This window comes from Bufo gargarizans, chromosome 4 (genome assembly GCF_014858855.1).
Source record: "Bufo gargarizans isolate SCDJY-AF-19 chromosome 4, ASM1485885v1, whole genome shotgun sequence".
Classification (NCBI taxonomy): domain Eukaryota; kingdom Metazoa; phylum Chordata; class Amphibia; order Anura; family Bufonidae; genus Bufo; species Bufo gargarizans.
The window spans coordinates 328,527,651-328,551,484 of NC_058083.1; the positions used below are offsets into that span (position 1 = coordinate 328,527,651).

General features: G+C 42.1%; 1 long non-coding RNA gene across 1 annotated transcript in view; it reads left to right on the top strand.

Annotated features, from left to right (window-relative positions):
* The first annotated feature begins 605 nt into the window (after positions 1–605).
* The window catches only part of LOC122936341, a 36,440-nt gene continuing 13,211 nt past the window's right edge, over positions 606–23,834 (top strand). Inside the window, exon 1 of the long non-coding RNA XR_006388917.1 lies at positions 606–766. This is a non-coding gene — a long non-coding RNA (uncharacterized LOC122936341). The remainder of the gene's footprint in view (positions 767–23,834) is intronic.

The window sequence follows — 23,834 nt, forward strand, 5'->3', positions numbered from 1 at the left end:
GCCCCTTATCCTGCAAGTTACATCAGTATTTTTTGATGATCTGCGTGACCATTCCTCAAATTATAGAACATGTCCTATTCTTCTTAGTATTGCAAACGAGAATAGTAATTTCTATTGATGGGAGTGAGCACATGGAAAGTATCTGTCTTGAAGCCTAATACTTGATATTATGTAGGATTGTTATCTTTATAACACACGCCTTAGTGTGTTATTATTTTGAAAAAGTGGAAAGAATTGTAGACTTCTCTTATGCATGATATGTGATATGATCTACTATGATAAAAAAGACTTTTGCCCAGTAGCTACTCCTGCAGCTCTCTCACAGTACAGAAAACATACAGATAAACAAGGTCAGAAAAATGAATTATGTTTTTGATCGCCTGAGAACCTGCTAATCATGATGCAATGAAATGAAAACAAACACAATTACCTTACAGTCAAGATTAGCATTTCTCTTTTAACCTTTGCATTATTTGTTAGTTTGCAAGTAATGACCTATTACCTGGGAGTCAAATGTGTTTTTATCATGTCTCCCTTTATAAATAATTAACCTGCTTACATTCCAGTCTTGCTCTAAAACAGTTTTCCCAATTCAGCTCAAAATGTCCTACATATAACCTTTAAAGGTTGGCAGCTATAGACTGTTGTCAGGAATTCCTGTTTCTCTCATTCTAATTTCACTGCTTTCAGAGTACTCAAAGATCAGTTGTTTTTTTATGAAAGTCAAGACACCAAGGATATGTAGATGTGCATGGGAGTTGCATTGGTAAGTAAACTATAAGCAAAGGTTTATGTTGTTTTGTAACGCTATCAATATCAGCACAAAAAAAACATCCATACTATTTTTATAGCAGTTTCAACCTTTATTACAGATTTGCAACAAAATGAAAATATTTAAGGATGAGCTATTATAATGCTTACCGAAGCATTAGCTTATCTAGATATCCTCAGTTCATGGCTATTCTTTTGTAAAGGACCTTTATATGGCCGGAGCAATTAAAGAGTAACTAAACTTTTGAATACAATTTTAATAAGTTATTCCTAATGACATAATAACACTTTTTCTAATATACTTTATTAATGTATTTTTTGGGGTATTTTTAATAAACTCCCCCCCTCTAAAGCGCACCATTCCCTGTGCTCTTAAAATTCACTTCTCTGTACACCGCTGACAGCTCAGCAATGTACGCAGGCCGGACATGACATTTTATGAATAGGGCCGCAGCGCATGGAGTACGTGTAGGACAGCATATTGCTGCTCCTGCCCTCCCCCCCCCCAGAGGTTTACTAACTCCTGGCATAGTACATAGGTACCGTGAGCAATCAGCAGTGTACAGAGAAGTGAATTTTAGGCGCACAGGGAATGGTGCGCTTTAGGGGCAGAAAGTGTATGTAAAATACAAAAAACATTAATAACTATTTTAGAAAAGTGTTATTATGTCATTAGGAACATCTTATTAAAAGTTTATTCAAACGTTTAATTACTTTTTAGGGCTCATGCACACGATCGTATGCCCTCTGAGACATATGCTCCATGAGGGGGCCAGATGCCCTGAAGCGGCATACAATGTGCGAACGAAAGTGCACAGCATCATAGGTTACTATTATACTGTGCGCATCGGGCCGCCCGCAGGACTATTGTCCTGCACTCATGATCATATGAGTGCAGGACAGTAGTCCCGCAGGCGGCCCGATGCACACAGTATCATAGTAACCTATGATGCTGTGCGCTCCCATGCGCACAATGTATGCCGCTCTGGGACATATGGCCCGCTCACGGACCGTATGTCTCGGAGGGCATACGGTCATGTGCATGAGCCCTTAACCTCTTCAGGACACATGATGTACCGGTACGGCATGTTGTCCTGGTACTTAACCCTTTCATGACCAAGGGTCATTGATGCCCCAGTGTCCAGGTCAAAATTTACAAATCTGACATGCGTCACTTTATGTGGTAATAGCTTTGGAACACTTTTATTTATCCAAGCAATTCTGAGATTGTTTTCTCGTGACACATTGTACTTCATGATAGTAATACATTTGAGTCAATATATTTCACCTTTATTTATGAAAAAATCCCAAATTTCTAAATAAAAATTGAAAAATTCACAATTTTCAAAATTTCAATTTCTCTGCTTCTAAAACAGAAAGTCATACCTAATAAAATATTTATTACTTAACATTTCCCATATGTCTACTTTATGTTGGCATCATTTTGGAAATGTCATTTTATTTTTTTAGGACGTTAGAAGGCTTAGAAGTTTAGAAGCAATTCTTAAAATTTTTAAGGAAATTTCCAAAAACCCACCTTTTAAGGACCAGTTCAGGTCTGAAGTCACTTTGTGAGGCTTACATAGTGGAAACCGCCCATAAATTACCCCATTGTAGAAACTACACCCCTCAAGTTACTCAAAACTGATTTTACAAACTTTGTTAACCCTTTAGGTGTTCCACAACAATTAAAGGAAAATGGAGATGAAATTTCAAAATTTCACTTTTTTGGCAGATTTTCCATTTTATTCCATTTTTTTCTTTAACACATTGAGGGTTAACAGCCAAATAAAACTCAACATTTATTACCCAGATTCTGCGGTTTACAGAAACACCCTACATGTGGTCGTAAAACTGATGTAAGGGTGCGCGGCAGGGCGCAGAAGGAAAGGAACGCCATATGGTTTGTGGAAGGCAGATTTTGCTAAACTGGTTTTAAATGTCATCTCCCATTTAAAGCCCCCCTGATGCACCCATACAGTAGAAACTCCCAAAAAGTGACTCTATTTTGAAACTAGGGGATGAGGTGCCAGTTTTATTGGTACTACTAGGGGCAGAAGCTTTAAGCGCTTGGATTAAAGAGCTGCCAGAATGTTTATATAAGTGGTAGCTGCACGGGGTATGTGCAGCTATCACGTATATATACGGATTGCAGTCGGGAAGAGGTTAAGGACACATGACGTACCGGTAGGTCATGTATAGTTCTGTTCACCGCCGCCCGGCGGGCGGTGATTGGAACCCAGTGCCTGTTCAAATCATTGAGCAGGCACCTTGGCTAGATGCGCCGGGGGGTCCTGTGACCCCCCCATGTCAGCGATCGCAGAAAACCGCAGGTCAATCCAGACCTGCGGTTTTCTGCGTTTCCGGGTAATTCGCGTCTCTGAGGACCCGATAACCCGGAACAGGATGGTGATCGGTGGTGTGATTTTACCCCACCAATCACCATCCTGCGATCCTGAGAGGTGACGGTGACATCACCTCTCAGGATCGCCTCTGATTGGTAGGTGGGCGGGTGGCGGGAGATTCAAATGTTGCTTGTCCCGGAGCGGAGGAGAGAGGAGCGCTGCCTGCACGTCGGTGGGATCTGAGTCAGCATCACCCCATCTGTGCCCCAGCACCCATCCTTGCCCCCCAGGACCCGATCTGTGCCCCAGCACTCTCAATCTGATCAGCAGGTAATTAGGGAAAGTATAGGGAAATGTTGGGCTAGGCAGAGATAATAAAGGGAAAGTTAGTGTGAAAAAAAGTTTTATTGCTAAGTAGGGTGTCTGGGGTCCACAGCACAGCTGTGTGACCCTAGACCGCCCAGGGGTGCTGCTGCTTGCCCCCCCAACTTTTTTGGTGTGCAGGCAGTTTTTTTTGTGTGAGTATGCTGACTGTGGCCGGCACTCATAGCGTCCGGCCACTGTTAGCGCATCGAACACCCCACCGCTGATCAACTTCGGACGGTTGATCAGCGGTTTTGAATTTTTTTTAAACCTATTTTTTCAAATTTTTTGTCCTTTTTTAAGTTAGTCTTTTTTTTCTGTTAGTTATAGGGATAAGTTCGTGAACACCCGTGCCCCCACACAAAGGCACACAAATAAAGATTTCCACGCACGCACATACACATGCAGACACACACTCCACTATGGCAAGTTTTCAGCCGAGGAGGCATGCGCCCAGCTTGCCTCCGAGTCCGAGAGTCCCAGTGAGGACGAGGATGACCCCACTTTCCTGTTGTCATCCGCGTCCTCCTCATCATCTAGCGATGATGATGAGCCCCCAAGGTGGCGGAGCAAGGGGACCACCATGTTAGGGACCCTGTGGCCCACCCTAGTACAAGTAGCTCTGGGGCTCGTACTAGTTTTCCGGCCCACCAGTTAAATCCACCGGAGCCCCCTGCCGGTGAACTTGTCTGGTGTACCAGGGCTCCTTTTTGGCTAGGCCCGGTGGCTGGACGCCGGTCAGTGCAGCCGAGATAAGGACATTTTGGGGCCTCATGCTGCATATGGGCCTAGTCAAGAAACCTAGTGTCAGGCATTACTGGAGTGGGGACGTCCTCTACCAGACCCCAATTTACAGTATGGCCATGACACGCTCCCGGTTTGAGGCCATCCGGAAATGCCTGCATTATTCAGATAATGCAGCATGTCCCCCCCCCCCCCGAGGTGATCCAAAATGTACAAAATCAAGCCGGTCATCGATCACTTTGGGGCCAAATTTGTACAGGCCTATGTAACTGGAAGGGAGGTCGCGGTTGATGAGTCTCTCATTGCGTTCAAGGGGAGACTCATTTTCCTCCAGTATGTTCCCTCACAGCGGGCAAGGTATGGCGCGAAGCTGTACAAACTTTGTGAGAGTACCTCAGGGTACACTTACAGGTTTTGTGTGTACGAGGGGCGAGATTCCCATATTCAACCCCCAGAATGTCCCCCCACTCTGGGTGTTAGCGGGAAACTTGTGTGGGACCTTATGCACCCACTGCTAGATAAGGGTTACCACCTTTATGTGGATAACTTTTATACTAGTATCCCCCTGTTCCAGTCCCTCGCCGCCAGATCCACGTCCGCTTGTGGGACCGTGCGAAAAAAATCAACGAGGCCGTCCTGCCCACCCCCTCCAGGTACCTATCCCCAGGGGTGAGACCCATGCCCTTACCACTGGAAACCTGTTGCTGGTCAGATATAAGGACAAGAGGGAGGTCCTTGTACTGTCCACAATTCATGGTAACGGCATCACCACTGTCCCTGTACGAGGTACCGTGGCAACGGTCCTCAAGCCCGATTTTATTGTCGACTATAATCGGTATATGGGAGGAGTTGATCTGTCTGATCGAGTCCTTAAGCCATATAATGCCATGCGCAAAACCCGGGCATGGTATAAAAAAGTTGCGGTCTACTTGGTGCAGGTTGCCATGTACAACTCCTTTGTGCTGTCCCAGAGCGCTGGCAACACAGGGACATTCCTTCAGTTCTATGAGGCAGTCCTCAAGGCACTGATCTTTTCTGACCGGGAAAGAGCAGGCCGGAGTACCTTGGGAACTGGAGGCGCCCGGATCGTCCTCCATACTGGAAAGACAGGACAAACCCAAAAAAGGTGCAGAGTGTGTCACCACTACTCAATGTGACACTTGCCTCGATCATCCGGGACTCTGGATTATTGGTTGCTTCAGGGAGTACCACACTTCCATGGAGTTCTAAATTTATATCCCAATGTAGCCACTGACAATCGGATAAAAAAAAATATGGTTCTCAGACTTGAGACACCCAAAAAATTGTAAAAAATAAAATAATTTAAAAAAGTAATTTTTTTGTATCAAAAAGGATAATATAGTCTAAAACCTAAATAATTGTAAAAAGAGTAGACTTATTAGGTATCGCTGTGTCCGTAAGAATCTCCTCTATGAAAATACCCCATGACCTAACACCCCAGATTAATACGGTCAAAAAAAACTTTTCCATTTCAATCCGTTTTTTCCAGTAACAAAGCAAGGGTTAACAACCAAACAAAACTTAATATTTATTACCCTGATACTGCAGTTTACAGAAACGCCACTACTGTATTACAAAAAGGCAGGGCGCAAAATGAAAGGACCAACATGGTTTCTGGAAGGCCGATTTTGATGGCCTTTTTTATTGACACCATGTCCCTTTTGAAGCCACCCTAATGCACTCTAGAGTAAAAACTCCATAAAAAACTTTATTAACCATTTAGGTGTTCCTCAACAGTTAATGGCAAATTGAGATGAAATTTAAATTTCAGAATTTAAATTTTTGGTAACCTTGCCTCACAAAAATATAATATAGAGCAACCAAAAATCATATGTACCCTAAAAATAGTGCCAACAAAAACACCACCTTCTCACATAGTTTCCAAAATGGGGTCACTTTTAGGAAGTTTCTACTCCAGGGGTGCATCAGGGGGGTTGAAACAGGACACGGTGTAAATAAAGAAGTCCATAAAAATCAGACCTCCAAAAACCACACGGCGCTCTTTTCCCTCTACGCCCCACCATGTGGCCATACAGTAGTGTGAGACCACATATGGGGTGTTTCTGTATATGGCAGAGTTAGGGCAATAATGATACAGTCTTGTTTGGCTGTTAACCCTTGCTTTGTTAGTGGAAAAAAATGGGTTAAAATGGAAAATTTGGCAAAAAAATGAAAATCTCACATTTCATCCCCATTTGCCAATAACTCTTGTGCAACACCTAAAGGGTTAACAACGTTTGTAAAATCAGTTTTGAATACCTTGAGGGTTGTAGTTTTTTAGATGGGGTCACTTTTAGGGAGTTTCTACTCCAGGGGTGCATCAGGGGGGTTGAAACAGGACACTGTGTAAATAAACCGGTCCATAAAAATCAGCCCTCCAAAAAAAAAACACATGGCGCTCCTTCCCCTCTACGCCCCGCCGTGTGGCCGTACTGTAGTGTACGACCACATATGGGTTGTTTCTGTAAACGGCAGAGTCAGGGCAATAAAGATACAGTCTTGTTTGTCTGTTAACCCATGCTTTGTTAGTGGAAAAAATGGGTTAAAGTGGAAAATTTGGCAAAAAAATGAAATTCTCAAATTTCATCCCCATTTGCCAATAACTCTTGTGCAACACCTAATGGGTTAACAACGTTTATAAAATCAGTTTTGAATACCTTGAGGGGTGTCGTTTCTAGAATGGGGTCACTTTTAGGATGTTTCTACTCCAGGGGTGCATCAGGGGAGTTGAGACAGGACACAGTGTAAATAAACCGGTCCATAAAAATCAGCACTCCAAAAACCACATGGCGCTCCGTTCCCTCTACGCCCCGCTGTGTAGCCGTACAGTAGTGTACGACCACATATGGGGTGTTTCTGTAAACGGCAGAATCAGGGCAATAAAGATGCAGTCTTGTTTTGCTGTTAACCCTTGCTTTGTTAGTGGAAAAAATGGGTTAAAATTGAAAATTTGGCAAAAAAATGAAATTCTCAAATTTCATCCCCATTTGCCAATAACACCTAATGGGTTAACGATGTTTGTAAAATCAGTTTTGAATACCTTGAGGGGTGTAGTTTCTAGAATAGGGTCATTTTTGGGTGGTTTATATTATGTAAGCCTTGCAAAGTGACTTCACACATGAACTGGTCCCTAAAAATTGGGTTTTTTAAAATTTCTGAAAAATTTCAAGATTTGCTTCTAAACTTCTAAGCCTTGTAACATCCCCAAAAAATAAAATATCATTCCCAAAATGATCCAAACATGAAGTAGACATATGGGGAATGTAAAGTAATAACTATTTTTGGAGGTATTACTATGTATTATAGAAGTAGATAAATTGAAACTTGGAAATTTGCAATTTTGTACAAATTTTTGCTAAATTTGGTATTTTTTTATTTAAAAAAATGATTTTTTTTTACTTCATTTTGCCATTGTCATGAAGTACAATATGTGATGAAAAAACAATCTCAGAATGGCTTAGATAAGTCAAAGCGTTTTAAAGCTATCACCACTTAAAGTGACACTGGTCAGATTTGCAAAAAATTGCCTGGTCCTTAAGGTGAAATAAGGCTGTGTCCCAAAGGGGTTAAGGAGCATTCCTCAAAACACTCATTGTCGATAATTGACCTGTCTAAAGGTACTGCTGATCACCTGATAAATAAGCTCCTTCATCAGGAGAAATATTGCCAATACGGGAACCCAATCCATCATTTATGGGAATCAGATCATGCTGTTTAACCCTTTCATGACCAAGGGTTGCCAAGGGTTGCAAATCTGACATGTGTTACTTTATGTGGTAATAACTTTGAAACACTTTTACTTATCCAAACCATTCTGAGATTGTTTTCTCGTGACACATTGTACTTCATGATACAATTCAGAAATTTGAGTCAATACATTTCACCTTTAATTATGAAAAAATCCCAAATTTACCAAACATTTTTAAACATTTGCAATTTTCTAAATTTTTATTTCTCTGCTTTTAAAACAGAAACTGATACCGCATAAATATTTATTACTTAACATACCCCATATATCTTCTTTATGTTGGCATAATTTTGTTATTGTCATTTTATTTTTTTAGGACTTTAGAAGGCTTAGAATTTTAGAAGCAATTATTACAATTTTTCAGAAAATTTCTAAAACCCATTCTTAAGGACCAGTTCAGGTCTGAAGTCAGTTTGTGGGCTTACATAGTAGAAACCCCCATAAATTACCCCATTTCAGAAACGACACCCCTCAAGTTACTCAAAACTGATTTAGCAAACTTTGTTAACCCTTTAGGTGTTCCACAAGAATTAAAGGAAAATGGAGATTAAATTTCTAAATTTCACTTATTTGTCAGATTTAACTTTTTTTTTCTTTAATACATTGAGGGTTAACAGCCAAACAAAACTCAATATTTATTACCCTGATTTTGCGGTTAACAGAAACACCCCACATGTGGTCGTAAACTGATGTAAGGGCACACGGCAGCGCACAGAAGAAAAGGAGTACGGTTTTTGGAAGGCAGATTTTGCTGGACTGGTTTTTAAATGCCATGTTCCATTTGAAGCCAGTTTTATAGGTACTATTTTGCGGTACATATGAATTTAAATTGCTCTATATCAAGTTTTTTCTGAGGCGAGGTAACAAAAAAATGGCTGTTTTGGCACCGTTTTAATTTTTTACAACATAGATCATGTGCTATTTTTATAGAGCTGGTTGTTACGGACGCAATGATATCAAATATGTCTACTTTGTTTGTTTGTTTGTTTATTTCAGTTTTAGATAATAAAGCATTTTTGAAAGAAAAATTATGTTTTTATGTTGTCTCCATTTTTTGAACACCTCATTTTATTTTTATTTTTCTTCCAATCATCTTGTGCAGGGGCTCATTTTTTGCACAAAAAGTTGATATTTTTATTAGTACAATTTTTGGGTACATATGATTTTTTGATAATTTATTATTACACTTTATGGGGCAAGGTGACCAAAAAATTGGTAATTTTGGCACAGTTTTTATGTATTTATTTTTACAGCGTTCACCTGAGGGGTTAGGTCATGTGACATTTTTATAGAGAAGATCATTACGGACGTGGCAATACCTAATATGTATACTTTTGCTTATTTATTTAAGTTTTACACAAAAATAGCATTTTTGAGACAAAAAAATGATGTTTTAGTGTCTCCGTAGTCTGAGAGTCATAGCTTTTTTTACTTTTTGACCAATTCTCTTAGGTAGGGTCTCATTTTTGTCGGGATGAGGTGATGGTTAGCTTGGTACTATTTTTGAGGGCATATGCCTTTTTGATCACTTGGTTTTGCAATTTTTGTGAAGTAAGGTGAGAAAAAATGGCTTTTTTGGCAGTTTTTATTTTTATTTTTTTACAATGTTCAGCTGAGAGGTTACGTCATGTGATATTTTTATAGAGCTGGTTGTTATGGACACGGCGATACATAATATGTATACTTTTTAAAATTTATTTCATTTGAACACAAAAATAGCATGTTTGAAACAAAAAAATTATGTTTTATTGTCTCCACGTTCTAAGAGCTATAGTTTTTATTATTTTTTAAGCAATTTTCTTATGCAGGGGCTAATTTTTTGGGGGATGGGGTGACGGTTTTATTGGTACCATTTTGGATCGCTTGGTGTTGCACTTTTTGTGATGTAAGGTGACAAAATGGCTTTTTTTATACAGTTTTTATATTTTTTTGTGATGTTTATCGGACACTGTATCATATGATATATTTATAAAGTCGGTTGTTATGGATGCGTTGATGCTTAATATGTGTACTTATTTTTTTATCTCATATAAATATGCGGATATAGGAAAAGGCAATTTATTTTATTTTTAATTTAAGTTTATATTTATTTATTACCTTTTTTTTCACACTTTTTTTATCAAGTCCCACTTGGATCTTGAAGATCCAGTGGGGCTGATGCCTTTGCAATGCTCTTGCATTGCAAAGTATAATACTATCAGTTTTACACTGATAGATGAGATCACTGGACGTCTTTGTAAGGCGTCCGGTTGCCATGGCAACCATCCGACCACTGCCATCGCAGCGCGTCAGCCCGATTGTTGAGAGAGGAAGCCTTCTCGTTCCATTAACCCCTTGGATGCCACTGACAGCTGCATCTAAGGGGTTATAGCAGAGTGGTAGCATACAGCTAACACTCGCTGCTGATGGCGGTGGCTCAGGAACAGAGCCGCTGCCATCACAGATAGCAGAGGGACGGAGCAGGGAGACCCACCAGGGCTGGGCGGTGGTGGGGGTGTCAAAATGGGAGCAGGGCCGGCACAGATGGGGGCAGGGCTGGCACAGAGGAAACAGCCACAGCGTACGGAGTGCAGATCAGAGCCTGAAACCAGCATTTTTACACTGCTGCGATATGATTGGTTAGTCATCACAGACTAACCAATCAGAGTGATTTCCGGCAAGGGACCACTCTGATTGGTCCCTTGCCGACATTATTAGACTGTATGCTGTCCGTGACAGTGGCAGTCCAGGGACAGAAGCCTTAATCGAAGCGTTTTGCAGCGCTTGGATTAAAGAGCTGCCAGAATGTTTATATAAGTGCTACTAGCTGCACGGGGCATGTGCGCATAGCACGTACAGTACGGTCCATAAATATTGGGACAGCGACACAATTCTACCATTTTTGGCTCTATACACCACCACAATGGATTTGAAATAAAACAAACAAGATGTGCTTTAAATGCAGACCGTTAACTTTAATTTGAGGGTATTTATTTCCAAATCAGGTGAACAGTGTAGGAATTTCAACAGTTTGCATATGTGCCTCCCACTTGTTAAAGGACCAAAAGTAATTGGACAATTGGCTTCTCAGCTGTTCCATGGCCAGGTGTATGGTATTCTGTCATTATCCTAATTACAATGAGCAGATAAAAGGACTAGAGTTCTTTTTAAGTGTGCCATTTGCATTTGGAATCTGTTGCTGTCAACTCTCAAGATGAGATCAAGATGAGATCCAAAGAGCTGTCACTATCAGTGAAGCAAGCCATCATTAGGCAAAAAAAATAAAAAATTTGAGAGATAGCAAAAACATGAGGCGTGGTCTAAACAACTGTTTGGAACATTCTTAAAAAGAAGGAACACACTGGTGAGCTCAGCAACACCAAAAGAACACAGAAAACAACTGTGGTGGATGACCGAAGAATTATTTCCCTGGTGAAGAAAACATCCTTCACAACAGTTGTCCAGATCAGGAACACTCTCCAGGAGGTAGGTGTATCTGTATCAAAGTCAACAATCAAGAGAAGACTTCACCAGAGTGAATACAGAGGGTTTACCACAAGATGTAAACCATTGGTGAGCCTCAAAAACAGGAAGGCCAGATTAGAGTTTGCCAAACGACATCTACAAAAGCCTTCACAGTTCTGGAACAACATCCTATGGACAGATGAGACCAAGATCAACTTGTACCAGAGTGATGGGAAGAGAAGAAAATAGAGAAGGAAAGGAACAGCTCATGATCCTAAACATACCATATCATCAGTGAAGCATAGTGGTGGTAGTGTCATGGAGTAGGCATGTATGGCTGCCAATGGAACTGGTTCTCTTGTATTTATTGATGATGTGACTGCTGACAAAAGCAGCAGGATGAATTCTGAAGTGTTTCGGGCAATGTTATCTGCTCATATTCAGCCAAATGCTTCAGAACTCATTGGACGGCGCTTCACAGTGCAGATGGACAATGACCCAAAGCATACTGCAAAAGCAACCAAAGAGTTTTTTAAGGGAAAGAAGTGGAATGTTATGCAATGGCAAGTCAATCACCTGACCTGAATCCAATTTAGCATGCATTTCACTTGCTGAAGACAAAACTGAAGGGAAAATTCTCCAAGAACAAGCAGGAACTGAAGACACTTTCAGTAGAGACCTGGCAGAGCATCACCAGGGATGAAACCAGGGATGAAACCCAGTGTCTAGTGATGTCTATGTGTTCCAGACTTCAGGCTGTAATTAACTGCAAAGGATTTGCAACCAAGTATTAAAAAGTGAAAGTTTGATGTATGATTATTATTCTGTCCCATTACTTTTGTTCCCTTAACAAGTAGGAGGCACATATGCAAACTTTTGTAATTCCTACACCGTTCACCTGATTTGGATGTAAATACCCTCAAATCAAAGCTGAAAGTCTGCAGTTAAAGCACATCTTGTTTGTTTCATTTCAAATCCATTGTGGTGGTGTATAGAGCAAAAAATGTTAGAATTGTGTCGATGTCCCAATATTTATGGACCTGACTGTATTTAGCCGTATGGCAATCGCGAAGGGGTTAAATAGCAAATGCTGCCCAGAAACAATGATTCTCTATGTGGACGAGGGTGCATAGGAGCTATCCCTTGCCTACATACAGCAGATGTCATTGCTACATGTAAATGCAGCACCCCCTTCCTTGACGAGTAGCCACTTATCAGAATGAAAGGATCATTCCTAATATTTGCCTGCTTTCTAAGCCCATATAAAGGGGAGTTTAGACATCCATCGTGTTTAAAAGAAATGTATTATCCAAAAATTACATATCATTTAAATCAAGTTTTTACTATAAACATATTTCTAAAAACATGTTATGATGTTTTTGTATTTTTTGTTGCTATCTTGAAGTTTTGCAGTTTTCACATTGGTCACCAGGAGCAGCTAGCTCAATTTTGCTGTGTAGTCTGGTAATGCATGAACAAGTTTGACTGGTTAAAAGGTTTGTCTCACCAAGACCATCAGAGTTTGGAGCTCTGATGACAATTAGCTGATAACTGAAGGCCCGACACCCCTCAGCAGACAACCAATGTTTTAGGGGATGCCATGGCCAGCTAGGGGAGATATAGTAGTATACAATGGCCATTTAGATGTACGCTCATTCAGGCAACAGCTCTCTCTTCCGGGACAAGGGAAAATGAGATGAGGACTAATAAATCTTATTCATACAGTACTACAATCAGTAATTAGTCTGCTGCATGTGTCCTTTCTTTACATTGTAGACAGCAAAGGCAATAATAGAGGGGTAGATTTATCTACCTCATATGCCAGTTTTCTAGTGTACAATAGTCACAAACTCCAATTTAATTGCAATTGGTATTTTTATAGCACCCATGCCATTGTCTGAAAGAGGGGTAATGCAAAGCTGTGGAGCCACTGTCCCTGGAAATTTTTCTGGTGTAAATGATAACTGAAGTCTATGCAAAAAATAATAATAATAATAATAATAATAATAATAATAATAATAATTAACAGCACTCTCCAAAATAGTGAAAAATTACAGTTATTCACCTAAATGGTTTCAACAATTTTACATAGTAACATACTTTGTAGTAACATACTTTGTAGGGCTGAACACAGACATCTGTCCATCCAGTTCAGCCTGTTATCCTGCAAGTTGATCCATATATAGGCAAAAAAAACTCCTGTGAGTTAGAAGCCAATTTTCCTCACCTTAGAAAAAAATCCATTCCTGACTCCAATCAGGCAATCAAGAATAACTTATTGATCAATGACCCATTTCTAGTAACCATAACCTATAATAGTAATACACTCCAGAAATACATCTAGGCCCCTTTTCAACTCTTTTAGTGAACTCACCATCACCAACTCCTCAGGCAGAGAGCTCCATAGTCTCACTGCTCTTACCGTAAAGAATACTCTGCTATGTTTGTGTACAAACCTTCTTTCCTCCAGATGCAGAGGATTTCCCTTTGTCACAGTCACAGTCCTGGGGATACATAGATGATGGGAGAGCTGTCTGTATTGACCCCTAATACATTTATACATGGTTATTAGTAGTGTTGATCGAGCACCAAAGTGCTCGGGTGCTCGAGTAGAAAACCTCGAGATGCTTGAGTGCTCTATCAAGCACCTGAGCACAATGGAAGTCAATGGGAGAACCCGAGCATTAAACCAGGCACCCCCTGCTCTGAAGAGGGGAGGGTGTCTGGTTCACATGAAAAGGTTAGAAATTGATGGAAACACCACAGAAATGGTTCGGGAACAGCATGGGGAGGATGTCTGGATGCATCTTGGACTACCAGGTCTCTGCTGGGAACGATGTTGTCTGAGTAGTACACCAATTTTACAGACTGACAATAATACGCACAAAACCGAAGATAAAATCGATTTTAGTGGAAAAAAGGTTAGGAAACATTCTTTCCTGTATATTGAGTTGTATATAAATTGCAAGTGCTGACAAAAATTATAAGCAAGAAGCACTCCGGTACAACCTGTATATCACATAAAGGAGGGCCTCATTCACATTGTGGTACAATTGTTCAGGTAGTGGGGCTCCTACACTCATAAAGCCTATGCACTAAGTGATAGGGCTGCCAACAATTACAAGAAACAGGCACTCCAATACACCCTTTATTACACATAAAGGAGGCCATCATACACACCCTTGAAAAATTATGATTGATGGCCTGCTGGTGACCCTCTAAAACATTAGGGGTGAGTGCCTGCTGCTGATCTGACCATCTAAAACATTAGTGTTGAGGGTCTGCTGCTGAGCTGACCATCTAAAACATTAGGGGTGAGGATCTGCTGCTGATCTGACAATGGATAAATTATGGGTAAGGGCCTGCTGCTGAGCTGACCATCTAAAACATTAGGGGCAAGTGCTTGCTGCTTATCTGACCATGGAAAAAATTATGGACAAGGGCCTGCTGCTGAGCTGACCATCTAAAAAAAATTGGTTGAGGGTCTGCTGCTGAGCTGACTCTCTAAAACATTAAGGGGGAGTGCCTGCTGCTGAGCTGACCATCAAAAAATTATGGTTGAGGGCCTGCTGCTGAGCTGACCATAGAAACAATTATGGTTGAGGGTTTACTGGTGAGCTGACTCTCTAAAACATTAGGTGCGAGGACCTGCTGCTGATCTGACCATGGAAAAAGTTATGGGCGAGGACCTGCTGCTGAGCTGACCATTGGAAAAAATTATAGTTGAGGGTCTGCTGCTGAGCTGACTCTCTAAACATTAGGGGCAAGTGCCTATTTTGATAAGAGTCAACTGGTCAGCATTTTCATTTGACAGGCGGATACGTTTATCAGTCATTATGCCCCCAGCAGCACGAAATACCTGCTCTGACAAAACGCTGGCGGCAGGGCAGGCCAGCACCTCCAAGGCGTAGAGCGCCAGTTCGTGCCATGTTTCCAGCTTGGACACACCTAATAGTTGTAAGGCACAGAGGGATCATTGAGGATGCAGACAGGGTCTCCTATGTACTCCTAAAACCATCTTCCAAAATATGTACTCCTAAAACCATCTTCCAAATTTTTTCGGGGACACAGAAGTGGATGTGCTAGCTGATGGTGCTTGCGAAAGTCCAGGTGCAGGGCGGGAGGCATCCGGGCCTGTGTCTTGGACAGGGGATTGGCAAGCACGTAACACAGGGAAAGAGGAGGCAGTGGTGTGACCCGCAGACACTGATTGTGGACCCAGGTGTTTGGCCCACATATTAGGGTGCTTTGATGCCATGTGGCGGAAAATGCTGGAGGTGGTGAGGTTTCTAGTGTTCACACCCCTGCTCATTTTGGTACGGCACAGGTTGCAAATGACAATTATTTTATTGTCTGCACTTTCCTAAAAAAAGCACCAGACTGCGAAACACCTACCGCTTGGCAAGGGAGATTTCCGCAAGGCGATGCTCCGGGGAACAGTTGCAGGCCTTTTGGTGTGGCCCGCCTTTTCCATTTTGTCACCCCACTGCCTCTTCCAGCCTGTTGCGGTGCTGAGGATCCCTCCCCCTCTGTACTGGTGTCCTCGCTTAGCTTGCCACCTTCCCAGGTTGGGTCAGTGATTTCATTGTCCACCACCTCCTCTTCCACTTCCCCACTCTGGTCATCCTCCTGACTTGCTGACCTAACAACCTCACTTCTTGGCAACTGTTTCTCATCCTCATCATCAACCTCTTAAGACATTAATTTTCATTGACTTATTGGCTACTGTTTCTCATCATCATCATCCACCTCGTGAAACACTAATTGCCATTCCCCACCGGAATTTGGGAATCAGGGCACAAGATCTCCTCATGTTCCTCTTCAAGCGGGCTTGGTGAGAGGACCAAATTAAGGAATGGCGATGAAAAGAGCTCTTTGGAATATCCGAGTGTCAAATCACTTGTTTGCAAATAGACTCTCCATGGTGGGAGGTAGGAGGATCAGGGTGAGGATTCTGTTGACCAGACTCTTGGCTACTGAGACTGGACTTTTTGGAAGATAGGGTGGTGCTTAACCGACTGGAAGCATTATCTGCTGCAATCCAACCGACCCCCTGCTTGCACTGGTCTTACTTTGAAAGTGGTGTCCTGAGCCGCCCTGCAAACTGGGACATGAAGCTAGGTATCGTGGATGAGTGTATTTCTTGTGCTTTGCCAGCAGACACAGTTTCACTGTGCCCAGGGCCATGGCCTCTGCGTGCTCAGGCATTTACCTATCCCTTACTGCTCACCTTCATTATATTAAATTATATATATGCTTGTAAGTATGTCACACATACAGTAGCACAGATTTTTTTAAGTGTATACGCAAATAAATTACAGTCAATGTCACAGATAGGATGCAGAAACGTTATACAGGAGAGGTACCACAGGTAATGGTGCTGCTGTCACCAGCTGCTAAGAAAAAATACTGTCAATGTCACTGATATTTGGGATGCGGAAACATTATACAGGAGAGGTACCACAGGTAATTGCGCTGCTGTCACCAGCAGCTAAGAAAAAATGACATTCAATGTCACAGATATTTAGTATGCAGAAACTTTATACATGAGAGGTTCCACAGGTAATGGCGATGCTGTCAACAGCGGCTAAGAAAAAATGACAGTCAATGTCACTGATATTTGGGATGCGGAAACGTTATACAGCAGATGTAGCGCAGATAATGTCGCTGTCCACAGCGTCTAAGGAAAAGTTACACTGGATGTCACAGATATTTTTATGTTGCTCAAACGTTATACAGGAGATGTAGCGCAGGTAATGTCACTGTCCGCAGCGTCTATGGAAAAAGTACACTGGATGTCTCAGATATTTTTAGGATGCGCAAACGTGATACAGGAGATGTAGCACAGGTAACGTAACTGTCCACAGTGGACACCATCTATGGAAAAAGTACACTGGATGTCAGATTTATTTAGGCTGTGCACACATTACACAGGAGATGTAGTGCAGATAATGTCGCTGTCTGCAGCGGCCAAACAATTGCAAGCTATTTAGCGCAGGTTGCGATAAAAATATATATTGCTGCTAGATACCATAATAGTCCTTAAAAGGACTTTTGGGTCTTTAACAATTGCACGCAATTTAGCGCAGGTTGCGCTAATAATATATATTGCTGCCAGATACAACAATGGTCCTTAAAAGGACTTTTGGGTCTCTAAACACCAACCCTGTCTAACAAAAAAATAAATATCCTATCCCTACACTATCTGTCACTGACTAAGACTGAGCCGAACCAAGTGTCTTCGGGTGCTTTACAGCACCCAATGACGTGTTCCGGACAGCTAATCACTGTAATGCCAGTAACCAACATGGCTACGGCATTACAGTGAGTGACAGTACTTACCTGTGTGCTTATTGGCTGCGTAGCAGTCAACAAACATGTGGGGAGGAGACCCGAGGATCGCGCTCGAGCATACGCGGTATTCTGCCGAACACCGCGATGTGCAGAGCCAAACTGGTGTTTAGCCGAGCATGCTCTCTCTACACTAGTTATTATATCTATTCTTTTTTTTAACTATTTTGCAGGGTACTGTTCATTTTTTTATTTTTATCAAGTGGACTTGTAGTCAAGTGTCCTGAACTAGCGCCTCTATTTTCTTTATTGTGTTACCTTGGTGCTGCTGGATTTTTCTGTTTTCTATTTGAAATGTAGGCAAGCTATAAGCAGATGCATGGACTGCCAGAGGATGCATTTAATTTATGACAATACCTTGTTATGAATAAGATGCATTCTCTAGTGGCACAGGAGATTTCAAGACTGGCGTAGCCCACACCGTTCTCAGAAAGTGTCCCCCAGAGTCTTTTATTTCTTAGGAAATTGTGCAAAGCACTAGCTCACTGCTCAAATGGTTTATGTGTAAATTAAAGTAAAAGTAGACCTCCTCCAAGTAGCTGTCACATTTGGCACATAGGATGGATGCTTTTGCCAATCAATTCCACCTCAGAAGCACCTTCACTTACAGAACCTCCTGGATCTATTGAAGAAAAGGCTGGGATAAATCCTAGGATCCTCTCCACAACAGAACTGTAAACCGCAAAGGCAGTCTGACGGTGTTAAATCTCACAGACCTTTTTTAAAGGAATGCACCATTTATTGCTCTCACAAAACTCACAAAAGTAGAAAATGTTCAATATTATCAAAAAGGATTTAGAAACTGACATAACAGTCTCTGTCCGACCGTGGGTTTCTTTCTCCTTCATGGCTACTTTTGAGTTATACGGTACATTGTATGGTGGTTTTCTCCCTGTCTCTAATCAGCTTCTCTCAAATTACACAATACACACAAATCATATAAAACTCCATATACTAATGTTTCCAAACAGTCATACAATCCAAACGCTTGTCTTATTCCAGATTCTCACAATATCAGGAATTTGTTTTATTTACATACTAGCCATACAGCAGTGATTGCTAACCTCTGGCACTCCAGCTGGGGTGAAACTACAACTCTCAGCATGCGCCATTCATTTCTATGGAGTTTTATGAACAGCCAAGCAAATGTACTTCTTAGGAGTCGTAGTTTTACCACCGCTGGAGTGCCAGAGGTTAGCCATCAAAACCATAGAACAATACCATAATTTAGTTTTATTTCTATACTATCATAGGTTACCCCAAAATATTCTACTCACATCACCGCTACAGAATCCCTATAGTCACTTTCCATTCCCCGATAATATATTTTTAAATTTTATATATCAATTATCCATTTAAGCCCTGGGCCCATTCCTACTCCCTTTCATTCCATATGCCTGCTCTCAAAATGTATATATTTCTAAATAGTTACATAGTTAACACTGTTGAAGAAAGACATAAGCCTATCAAGTTCAACCAAGGGATAGGTGGGGACGCGAATCCCAGAAGGAAGTAAGACTCAGATTTCTACTCGTTTTTATAAGTATTAATGTTATTTATAGAGTTGAGAAGACACCTGGATGTTCGGGTTCGACAAGCTCGGCCGAACTTCACAGAAAAGTTTGAGTTCGGGACCCGAACTTGACCCCAAACCCGAACCCCATTGAAGTCAATGGGGAATTAAACTTTGAAGCACTAAAAAGGCTCTAAAAAAGTGAAAGGGCTAGAGGGCTGCAAATGGCATCAAAATGTGGTTCATAGGAAAAAATGCGTATAGCAGCACAACGAAAAATTAAAGTCTTATCTTGTGGTGGTGCCAGCCGTGTTGGGAGCCAGTCAGAAGTTCCTCCTTGGATGCATCATATAGAAGAAACTGCAGCACTCTCCTGTCTTCAATTCAGTGGAATTTATTTCACCAGCAAAAAAAAATGCGACGTTTCGATCGTAAAGGTCTTTTTCAAGCAACTTGCTTGAGAAAGACCTTTACGGTCGAAACGTTGCATTTTTTTTGCTGGTGAAATAAATTCCACTGAATTGAAGACAGGAGAGTGCTGCGGTTTCTTCTATATGATGCATCAAAATGTGGTTAAGAGCATGGCAAGTGCCCTGCAAACAAATGTGGATAGGGATATGACTTAAAATAATATAAAATACGCAAAAATAAAAAATATCATAATCTTGATCTAGGAGAACGAGGTCCATATGGAGTAGGAGGTTGAGGAGGCGGTGGATGTGATGGTGTAGGTAGAAGCTGCGGTGGAGGAGGAGGAGGTAGCCAACACAGTTTTTTTTTGTTTAAATTAGGGTACACCCCAAAACATTGGGTAATATAACCTGTGATAACCCCCTCCAGCCGTGCTAAACAAACGTTCAGACAATACACTGGCTGCAGGGCAGGCCAGCACCTCCAAGGCTTAAAGGGCAAGCTCAGGCCATGTGCCCAATTTGGAGACCCAGAAGTTGAATGGGGCAGACCCATCAGTCAGTTCGTGTAGGCATGTGCACACATACTGCTCCACCATGTCGTACGTCCCCGTGATGCCCATGATCCAATTGGATATCTGCTTTATCAACTTTCGATGTTCTTTTATGTGCCTACAATGTTGATCACGGTTAGGGGCGAATCAGGGTTCCACGCCGGAGAGGGCGCATGAGAAAGGGATACCACATGGATGAAATGGTCAATGGATGAAATTAAATGTGATCGAGCGGAAATGTGGGACAGATTATTGAAGCCAAAGCTTTTAAGTAAAGGAGGGGGCGCGCATAAATTACCCACTTCCGACTCAGGGAGGTAGTGATGATAAATAACAATACAGGACTCTTAAGATGCCCTGTTATCTGAATGATTAATAAAAAATTATAGCGATTATCACTGGGGTATTTTGTATTTGGAAACATTAGACAGGAGAGGCCCTGCTGCCACTTTGTTGACAGTAGATAACTTCTGCCTGATCGCACGTCCCCTTGACGTCCACGATCCAATTGGATATTTTCTCTATCAACTTTCGATGTTCTTTTATGCGCCTACAATGTTGATCATGGTTAGCGGCGAATCAGGGTTCCACGTCGGAGAGGGAGTGTGAGAAAGGGATACTACATCCAAGGGAGGTCCACAGCTGCAATGTGATCGAGCTGAAATGTGGGACTAGTTATTAAAGCGGAAGGATCGAATGAAAGGGCCAATTAAAGATGAATTTTAGAAATTTAAGTCCCTGTCACCTATGCAGAGCAGGGGTTTGTATACGGCAAAATTGGTAAAATGTCACCTGACAATGTAACAGACGATTCTTTTAAATTTAGATTCCTGTCACTATGCAGAGCAGGGGTTTATTCACTGCAAAACTGTGTTCATGTCACCCACCAATTGAACAGACAATTTTACAAAAATTAGGTCCCTGTCATCTATGCAGAGCAGGGGTTTGTATACAGCAAAATTGGTAAAATGTCACCTGACAATGTAACAGACGATTCTTTTAAATTTAGGTCCCTGTCACCTATGCAGAGCAGGGGTTTATTCATGGCAAAAATTGCTAAATGTCACCCAAGAATGTAACAGACGAATTAGTGAAATGTATTTCCTTGTCCACTAGGTAGAGCAGCGGTATATCACAGCCAAAATTTGGTGAATTTCACCCGACAATGTAACAGACAAATGCTTGAAATTTATTAACCTGTCTACTAGGTAGAGCAGGGGTATATCACAGCCAAAAATTGGTTAATTTCACCCAACTATGTAACAGAAAAATTAGTAAAATTTATTAACCTGTCCACTAGTTAGAGCAGGGGTATATCACAGCCAAAAATTGGTGAATTTCACCTGACAATGTAACAGACAAATTAGTGAAATATATAAAACTGTCTACTAGGTAGAGCAGGGGTATATCACAGCCAAAAATTTATTGGTGAATTTCACCCAACTATGTAACAGAGAAATTAGTGAAATTTATTAACCTGTCTACTAGGTAGAGCAGGGGTATATCACAGCCAAAAATTAGCAAATTTCACCCGACAATGTAACGGACAAATTTGTGAAATTTATTAATCTGACTACTAGGTAAAGCAGGGGTATATCATAGCCAAAAATTTGTGAATTTCACCCGACAATGTAAAAGACAAATTAGTGAAATGAAAATAAAATAATTTAAAAAATGATCTTGATCTTTGAGGTGGAGGTCCATATGAAGTAGGAGGTTGAGTATGCGATGGACGTAACAGTGTAGGTGGAAGTGGCGGTGGAGGAGGACGAGGTAGCCAACACTGTTTTTTGTTTTTATTTTTTTAAATTAGGGTACACCCCAAAAGAATGGAAAATATAAAAAATGCAACAATGAGCAATTGCGCTGTAGTATAACAATGGTTGGGTAAGGCCGGTATACATGTCTATTCTGCACAAGGTATGGACAAGTCCTGTGGGATCCATGCCTGGTTCATTTTAATGAATGTGAGCTTGTCCACAGTGGCTGTGGACAGGCGGCTGTGCTTGTCTGTTGTGATAACGCCCCCTGCCGTGCTAAACACACGTTCAGACAATAAACTGGCTGCCGGGCAGGCCAACACCTCCAAGGCGTAAAGGGCAAGCTCAGGCCATGTGCCCAATTTGGAGACCGAGAATTTGAAGGGGGCAGACCCATCATCCAATACATGTAGGCGTGTGCACACATACTGCTCCACCATGTTTCTGAAATGCTGCCACTTGCTAAGATGTTCCATATCAGCTGGTTGTGCTGGTTGTTGTGGCATGCTGACAAAGCTTTTACACATTTCGGCCATGCTAACCCTGACTTCTGAGGTGATCGTGGTGCCCCAGTTGCCTTGGTGACCTCTTCCTCCTCCTCTGCCTTCACCTTGTGCTTCCATTGTGCCCCCGCTGTCAGGTGGGAATGCCTCCAGCAGCGTGTCTACCAGCGTGCGCTTGTACTGGCGCATCTAACTATCCCGCACCAGTGACGGAATTAAAGATGGTACGTTGTCCTTGTAACGGGAATCCAGCAGCGTGGCCACCCAGTAATCAGCACAAGTTAGAATGTGGGCAACTCAGCGGTCGTTTTCAGAGACACTGCAGCATGTAATCTCTCATGTGTGCCAGACAGCTGTCCTCTGTGGGAGGTGTATCGTCTGTGTCCTTTATATCCCCCCAGCCATGCACCAGTGATGGCCATGAGCTGGTTTAGGTGCCAACCTGCTGTGAACACGGTTCCACTTCCTCCATCTTCTCCTCCTTATCCTCCACCTTGTCATCCTCCAGAACTGTGCCCTGGCTGGACAATTGTGTACCTGGCGTTTGTGGCTGGAGGAACCCACCCTCGGAGCCTCTTGTAAATGACTGGCCAGAAACCCTGTGAAATGATCCCTCTTCCTCCCCCTCTGCCTGTGCCACATCCTCATCCATCATCATCCAATGTGTTTTTTCAAGGAGGCATAGAATGGGATAGTAACACTGAGAATGGCATCATTGGCACTGGCCATGTTGGTGGAGTACTTGAAACAGAGCAACGAGGCACTCAGGTCTCGCATGGAGGCCCAGTCATTGGTGGTGAAGTGGTGCTGTTCCACAGAGCGACTGACCCTTGCGTGCTGCAGCTGAAACTCCACTATGGCCTGCTGCTGCTCGCACAGTCTGGCCAGCATGTGCAAGTTGGAGTTCCACCTTGTGGGCACGTCGCATATGAGGCGGTGAGCGGGAAGGCCGAAGTTAAGCTGCAGCGCTGACAGGCAAGTAGCAGAACGGTAAGAACGCCGAAAGTGCGCACAGACGGCATGCACTTTCTGCAGCAGCTCTGACATATCGGGGTAATTTTTAAGGAACCCCTGCACCACCAAATTGAGCACATGCACTAGGAAAGGAATGTGCGTCAAACCAGCTAGTCCCAGAGATGGTACGAGATTTCGCCCATTATCGCACACCACCATGCTGGGCTTGAGGCTCCCTGGCACCAACCACTCATTGGTCTGTTGGTTCCTGCGCGGTGTTTTTTTTCCCACCCAAACAGATACGTTTTAAAACTGTCTACTGTTGTTTACCCCTGGCTGTACTGAAGTTGGCG